At 38.6% G+C, this 7,876-nt stretch overlaps 2 long non-coding RNA genes across 2 annotated transcripts; both read right to left on the bottom strand.

Moving 5' to 3' along the window:
• Positions 1-5,311: 5,311 nt before the first annotated feature.
• Positions 5,312-5,973, bottom strand: LOC130206774 (uncharacterized). The gene is made up of 3 exons (XR_008834177.1): positions 5,811-5,973; positions 5,510-5,694; positions 5,312-5,355 (listed from the first exon to the last, which is right to left on the bottom strand). It is a non-coding gene; the product is annotated as an uncharacterized LOC130206774 (long non-coding RNA).
• Positions 5,974-6,008: 35 nt separating this feature from the next.
• On the bottom strand, positions 6,009-7,280 carry LOC130206775 (uncharacterized). The gene is made up of 5 exons (XR_008834178.1): positions 7,180-7,280; positions 6,638-6,774; positions 6,453-6,546; positions 6,220-6,319; positions 6,009-6,068 (listed from the first exon to the last, which is right to left on the bottom strand). It is a non-coding gene; the product is annotated as an uncharacterized LOC130206775 (long non-coding RNA).
• Positions 7,281-7,876: the final 596 nt, after the last annotated feature.

Here is a 7,876-nt window from a genome sequence, read left to right as displayed (position 1 = left end):
CGTTATTCTCTTGTTCTTTCTCAACTGTGTTTTTCTCTCTTTGTGGGAGACATTTCCCTCCAAGCTACCCGGCCTCATTCCACTGGCTGTTGACTATATATATATATATATGTTATATATATGTGTATGTACTTATATACGTGTATGTCTATGAGTTATATATATATATATATAGTGTAAATGTATGTATGTATGTGTATGTATGAGTTATATATGTATATAAATATATATTTCCCTCCAAGCGACCCGACCTCATTCAAATGTTTGTTGACGATGTATATATATATTTATATATATATGTACAATATGTTTAAATATATATGTATGTATATATGAGTTACTGTATATATGTTAATCTTTTGTATATATATATATGTTATATATGTATATATATACAGTATATGTGTGCATATATATGTATATATATAAGTATGTATATATATACGTATATTTATTTATATATACGTATATATATATGTATATTTATATATATATATGTAAATAATCTAATGTATATTATCCTGTGTCAAAAAACACTGAAGAGCTTGATTGCCTCTAAATAATTGGGGCACATTCGAGTCGACAATAATTGTTGCTTCTATTGTTGATGGCGGAAGGTGAACCCGTTCGTCTTCTGTTTGCTAATCAGCGTCGTGATTTGTTTCTAAAAAGTCACACATGATGGCAATCAAGCCCTGAGCCCATGTGGCGACGCTCTCTCTCTCTCTCTCTCTCGTCACGATTATTAATAAGGACACGGGAAAATGTGAAAAGTAATGATTTAATATCCAGCTGCGGCGAGGACGTCTGCGCTCGCTCAACCCCGGAGGGTTTGTTGTTCAGGAAGTGAGAGCTGATGTCACGTGATGCACTGACGTGTAAACACAACAACCCGCGTACACGTAATCGAGCACATAATGCACCGTTTTCATCAAGGTACAGACCCGGAGCTTTTATGTCATTTCCTCCGTGCTCTTCCACATTCCCTCCATCAACCCCATCTCTCTTTGAGGCAACACCGCCGTTAAAAAAGTGAAATAACCCCAAAACAAACATCCAAGAAGAAGCACCAGCGGCGGCGCCGGTGATGCATTGTGGGATAGCACAAGAACATATAGGATGTAAAGCCATCTTCATGCGCACAGGGAAAGATGATTGACTCTTCTTTGTTGTTGTTCTTCATGGCTCAATGCTGCGTTCATGACAGACAGCAGAGTGGGGAAAGACAAACACGAGCGCAGACAATACGATATAAGAAATGTCGTATGAGAGTCTACATGCAGCGTCTCATTTATCGGCTCGTTTACGCTCCGACAGACACCTGTTGCTGCCGCCTCTTCTATTTATATAGCCGGCATTGGATTTTATCGACATTGAACTCAAGATTTTTATTTTCGTGCAGAAATGTTGGCCTTTTGTGATGTTTCTGTCCGAACTTGTTGTCGTTATCGGCAATTTTGTAGTGACATGTTTCTTTTCTCTCCCTCTGTGTTAATGATCTGCAGCATCGACCTGGACCGCGTCATCAGTCTCTACTTACACGATAAAAGCGACTTACAATCATGTCATTCATAGACCGTAGACGAGGGGTTCTCAAATACGGGTACGTGTACCCCGAGGGGTACGTGAAGGCACTCCAGGGGGTACGTGAGATTTTTGTGTGTACGTAAAGTATTCAGACCCCTTTAAAATGTTCACTCTTCGTTTCATTGCAGCCATTTGCTAAAATCATAAAAGAATGGCAGAAGATCCCCAAATCCAGGTGTGAAATAGTTGTTACGTCATTCCCAAGAAGACTCATGGCGGTACGAGCTCAAAAGGCTTCTACTCAACACTAAGCAAAAGCTCTGAATACTTATGACAATGTTTAATTTAACTTTTTCTTTTTTAATAAATTTGCAAACATTTCTACATTTCAGTTTTTCTCTGTCAAGATGGGGTGCTGAGTGAACATTAATGAGAAATAAAATGAACTTTTTTGATTTTAGCAAATAGCAGTGAACATCTTAAAGGGGTCTGAATACTTTCCGCACCCACTGTATATTTATAATTAGGATCCATTAAAAATTCATTTAAAAAATAAATATTCAATTAAATATGAATGTAAGTTCATGAAATTAATTTTTTAAAAACATTATCGAACAAACGACACAAAAAAAAGGGGCGACTTTTAAATGAGTTCACTTTTAGCCAGTTGGAACGCCACATCCAGCAACACGTTCCTGCTGATTGGATTTAGCCATCTTCTCTGCCATCTTGAGGCCTTAGTGCCCCAAATGGACTCCATTGATGACGCTACGCCTGTCGTAGGCTATCGGATGTTACCCCAACCGTTTCACGTGACACGTAACCGATGCAGTAAATGGGCATTTTGGAGTAAAAAAGTAGGATAAAAAAACGCCCCAGAACGCCAGTAATTTTTTGATCTTCACTTTAAGCCTCTGCTTGAGTCAGACTGAGTGCCACACTAACCCCCATCTAACATTTTTTTCCCCAAAGATTATAGAACAAATGACACAAAAAAAGGGGCGAATTTAATATGATGGTTCACTTTTAGCCAGTTGGAACGCCACATCCAGCAATGCGTTCCTGCTGATTGGATTTGGCCATCTTCTCCGCCATCTTGAGGCCTTTTTGCCCAAAATGGACTCACAAAGGTTACCCCAACCTTTTTACGTGACACGTAACCGATGCAGTAATTGCGCATGACGGCGTTAAAAAGTAGGACAAAAACACGGCAGTAATTTTTTGTTCTTCAAATTTAGCCCCTATGCGAGTCAGACTGAGCGCCACACTAACCCCCATCGAACATTTTTTTAGAAAGATTATCGAACAAACAACAAAAAAAGAGGCAAATTTAAGGTTCTTCCCAACCCGCCTTTTTACGTGACACGTAGGCAAAGGCCAAAAATGCCCGGGCGCCACACTAACCCCCATTTAATATTCAAAAAATAAAGATTATCCAACAAACGACACAAAAAAAGCACAGAATTTAATAGGATGAAGCCGTTCCCTTTCAGCCAGCTGCAACGCCACATCCAGCGATGCATTCCTGCTGATTGGATTGGCCATTGATTGAGCACTTTGCCCTCCCAAGCTACTTTATTCTTATCGCCGACAACACGTTCAGTTCTCAGAACAATCTGGAGCAGAAAAATTCTACATATGCAATATTGAATTCAGTGTGGGGGGGGGGGGGGGTGATGATGAACATACTGTAGTTTATTTAGAATCCCTCTTTCAAAGAAAAAACTACTTTTATATTAGTTTTTTCGGACTAAATTGATCCTTTAAAATCATTCGTGCTCCGAGAAACAAAAACTTGTTTTTTACAAATGAGAACACAAGAAACGACCGAGGGGGGGGGGGGCAGTGGCAAATTGCAGTGGGCAAGCACACTCACAACTAAGCAGCCCTCCTAATTCAGAATAAATGCATTGCAGGGGTACTCCAACTCTTCAGATAATATAAATGTTCTGCAGCGGCGCACAATGCATAACACTACTTACCAGTTCATTCTCTCCCAGCCTCACTGGCAGCTCGACGGTACCACCAACCAGGCCCCGTTGAGTGGTTTCTTTTTCCGCGTGTACCTCGTACATCATGTTAAGAGGCCATTTCTATAGATCCGGCCCCGCTGTGGCACCGTGTCTAACCCTAATCACCCTCTGTCTCTGGCTGTCTGTCTCTGGATGTCCCTCTTTCCTCTGCCTCCCACTGGCAAATAATGGCGCTAGTCTAGTGGTCTGTCTGTCGCAAATGACCTCACCGCCCATTACCTTTCCCAGAGTCCTCCTAACCAACCCCCACTTCAACAATCCCAGGCCCACCGGAGCGGCCACGACCAAAAAAGGTTGCCGGAGTCGTTGGTTGTGCTTCAGCCTGAACCCGAAATACTCATTAAGCTCACGTTCTATCGCTAAGCACGTTGCCCCGAAGTTATTAATCTCAGAGGAGCCTTAAAAAGGCTTTTACTTCGGAGAGAAAGCCAGCCAGCTGCCAGGTTCTCCGACGCGACGGGGTCTGAACGTTCTTATATCACAGCCCTGTGAGGAGAGGAAAATAAATGAATGTGAAAGCCTCCTTTCGTTTTGTTAAGCATCACGGCCACACAAAAAAAATCATAAAATTATATCTCCAGATATCTCTGAAGGATGAATGGTGTTTAAGCTCTTGAGGTCACGGAGGTCGGGATCGTGGAATATGCCTACTACACAGTAAATTCTGCAGTGTTAAAATAACACTTAAAGAGTTACATTTAACACTATTCCCGAGTGTATATGGTCCCAATCAGAATTAGAGTTAAATTGACTCTTGCCCAAGTGTTGAAATTTTAGAGTTAAATTGACTCTAAATAGAGTAAAAATTTAACACTACCTAACACTGTACAGTGTTAATCAAATTTAACACTACAGGTAAATAACTCTGGTGAGTGTTAATATAATTCTCATTAGTGTTGATAATTTAACTCTTCTGTGATAACAAATCAACTCCAATAGAGTTAAATTCCCATCTTCATTAACACTGTATTGAGTTGTAAATAGTTAACACTAGAAGGTCAAATAACTCTGGTAAGTGTTGATGTTACACACTACTGTGTTGATAATTTACTCTATTACAGTGAAAACACAACACTGACTGTGTACAATTCTAACATCCATTGACACTGGCATTTTCTAAATGAATGTACTCTGGAGTAAAATTACATCGAATTCATTTTCAAGTTAGTTTTTTTTAAACATACCAAATTAACAATTAAAAAAAATAGTTACCACAACATAATGCATTTCACATTTCTTTATTGTGCAGGGCAACAATACAAAACATTGACCTTCGATCTGCATAAAATGGCAATAAGGGACAATGTACAAGGTGGAGTCTGTTACTGCATTTGAAGATCAAATGGTTTATTATAAAACAGGTCATTAAACAGATGGTTTCCAGCAAGTTTACACAGAGCAATACACAGTCATCTTTAACAACAATAGTCCTTATCTTACTAAACACAGTACAGATAATGAAGTTGACTGTACCATAATGTTTTATCCACTGCAGAAAACACACTGGTAGATGATACAGCTCCAAGTTTAGCTCATGAAGTGTCACCATCTTTCCTGGACCTAAAGTTAATCTTAATGTCAGTGTAATGTTTTTAAAGCTTATCAGTATTGGGAACTATAGTAAGAAATGTAAATGATCAGTGGTGGGATTTTAAAATTAGTCATAAATTAGAAAAATGTATAACCTTCTTGAATCCCACAAGATGCTTCTCTGCTTGGGATGCAGACACCTGAGCAGAAGGTGGAATCAGGTCCCAACCTGTAACAGTTTTGTTGTTAACACACATCAGTATATCTGCAATGTCAAAAAAAATAGCCGTTAGTGCTTTTGAGGTTTCCTCAGTATACACCATGTTCTCTTATATTAATATCTCAAATCAGCTTTACATATGTTAATAATCAATAGTTGATATATTTCAAGTCTGAATGCAAAACAACAAACGGCTTACCAAAGTCCACATCCACTTCAGTGCCATCCTCAGAAGGATCAGCTGCCAGAAGGTGTTCCTCAAGCTCCGATGGATGGAAGCTTTCTGCATTGTTTGATGATCTTTTTCTTAAATGTGGTTGGCCACTTCTCCAGAAGCTTGTCTGATGTATCCTCTCCAAACATCAGAACGAAATCCTGTTCAACCTAGTGTAGGGATGTTGGGGGACAGTGTCAGGATTTCATAATCTGCCAAACATAACTGTTAGTTGTTGTTAGTGTCAATGCCCATTTCCTGTTCATCTAAAATGTCAGATATTTACCAAGCCTTTGCCATCTTTAAAACGCGGAAAGTCAGACAGGATGTCCCTTGACTGCTGGGGGTCAAGGATCATGTTGCGGCGATAGACAAATGTCAGTTTCATCTTTTTCTTGAGTGTGTCCTCATCAGCAGAATGTTTCATCAATGAGATGGCTTCTTTACATTCATCGCCGCCGACAGTCTCTGGAAGAAACTCGGACTCGCCTGACAGTTGGTCCTCCAGACATGTCATCTGGTCCTTTGGCTGATTAAACACCATCTAAAATATTGTGTGATAAATACAGATCACAACCATGTGCATATTGAAAACAATTTAGGTAACTTAGATTTGACATACATTTTAAGAAAATATGCAATAAAAGGCAATCACTGATTCTACATGAGAATCTCCAGTATTAGTACAGAATTACCTCCAAATGCTGATCGTCTGTCTTTAGCAGTGCACCTCTGAATAGTTTTAATCCTCCAGGCGAGGTACCCAGTCCCACTCTGACCATCATAATAATGCTCCTGGGAGGATAAAGGAAAACAAAACAGACATTTCATTAGTAACATTTAAAATGTAACATCATGCTCTGGAAGAATTATACACGTTTCAATACAGCATCTCACACAACCACAATCATCACTGTGTTTTACTCACATAGCCATTCTTGGAATAAGGGTCACTGAGGTAGGGGAATAAGGCCACGATACCTTTGGCATACATTTCCTTCAACTCTCTGGGTGGTGATGTACTGCAAGATTAAATAAGACATTATTTTTTAAGGTCATATTTCCAGAATTTAATGACAGATTGAGAACAACTAAGAACAATTAGTAAATTACCCATTTTTCTCTGTTATGTCAGCTGCTAGAATGTTCACCATTTTACTTCTGCTTTCATCCATCAAGGACTTGGTTCGGTTGTATTAATTTATTATCAGTTCCCCACCAGATTTCTTGGTAAGAATGGATTCCATCAACTTAAACACACAGAAAACTGTTAGGAGTATATCCATTATAATTCATAGTTGACTTGAAGTCACAAGGAGAACCAAATCCACAAAAAGAAAAATTAGGGACTTCTGTACATTCCATTCTGTACATTAGTAAGCATTCATTATTTAAAATTAGTTTTTTGATAATGCTATTTTGTTATACTTTGAGATGCCATCTTATGTACAAGAGACCCTAAATGATATGATTAGAAGGCTCTTGTGGATTTGAGTTTCCAGATGCTTTGAAGCCACAATTCCACAGCTTTAAATGCTGGAAAGAAATAAACAACATCAACAATGTAATGTAAAATCTCAATTCTGCAATATTAATCAGGAACAGATTTCAATGTGTCACAACAAAATTATTGGTGTTTGCGCGTCAACTCTCACCTGCTTAGCCTCTGTAGTCTTCCAGAAGGGCTTTCAGAAAGAATCATTGTATCCAGCGAGTCTGAGGAATCCAGGGCTGATGGTTGGGACTGCTCCCAGGATGTTGCACAGATTCTAGCCATGATTGAAGAAGAAAGAGGGAGATTAAAACATTAAATGCACACTACCCACAAATGTTTCCCTTTATCCATTGAACAACATTAAATAATATGCATTACAAATGGAACAAACCTGTTGTTATTTGATGGTTAGCGCCCAGTTGATGGATCCTTCACTCGTCCTCAAACACATCGTCATCCAACTCAGTTCATACCGTCAACAACTTTCACCCGGCTGCGACACCAAACTTTGCAAATGCTAGAATCATAAAGGTCATTCGATATGGAACATTAGTTTATTACTTACCAATACTTGTTGAATTTGTATTATTACCTTTAAAATAAAGGCTTTAATAAAAACAAGTGAAATAAAATGCTTGGAGATGAAATTGATCCCCAACCAATTTGATACATTTATTAGCCTTTTTTTTTAAATCCCAAAAGGTTACTTTTCTTAATTTTAGCATTCATATCACAGTACACTGAATACATTTAGGTTGGGAGTAAAATAACTTTTGAGGATGTACTCTTTAGGAAACACTGATCCCCCACTTAAAAATATAACTATTACATCTAGAAAATAATCAATAATTTTACCA

This window comes from Pseudoliparis swirei, chromosome 17 (assembly GCF_029220125.1).
Source record: "Pseudoliparis swirei isolate HS2019 ecotype Mariana Trench chromosome 17, NWPU_hadal_v1, whole genome shotgun sequence".
Classification (NCBI taxonomy): Eukaryota; Metazoa; Chordata; class Actinopteri; order Perciformes; family Liparidae; genus Pseudoliparis; species Pseudoliparis swirei.
The sequence above is the reverse complement of the archived record's forward strand: the minus strand, read 5'-3'. Positions and strand labels throughout refer to the sequence as shown.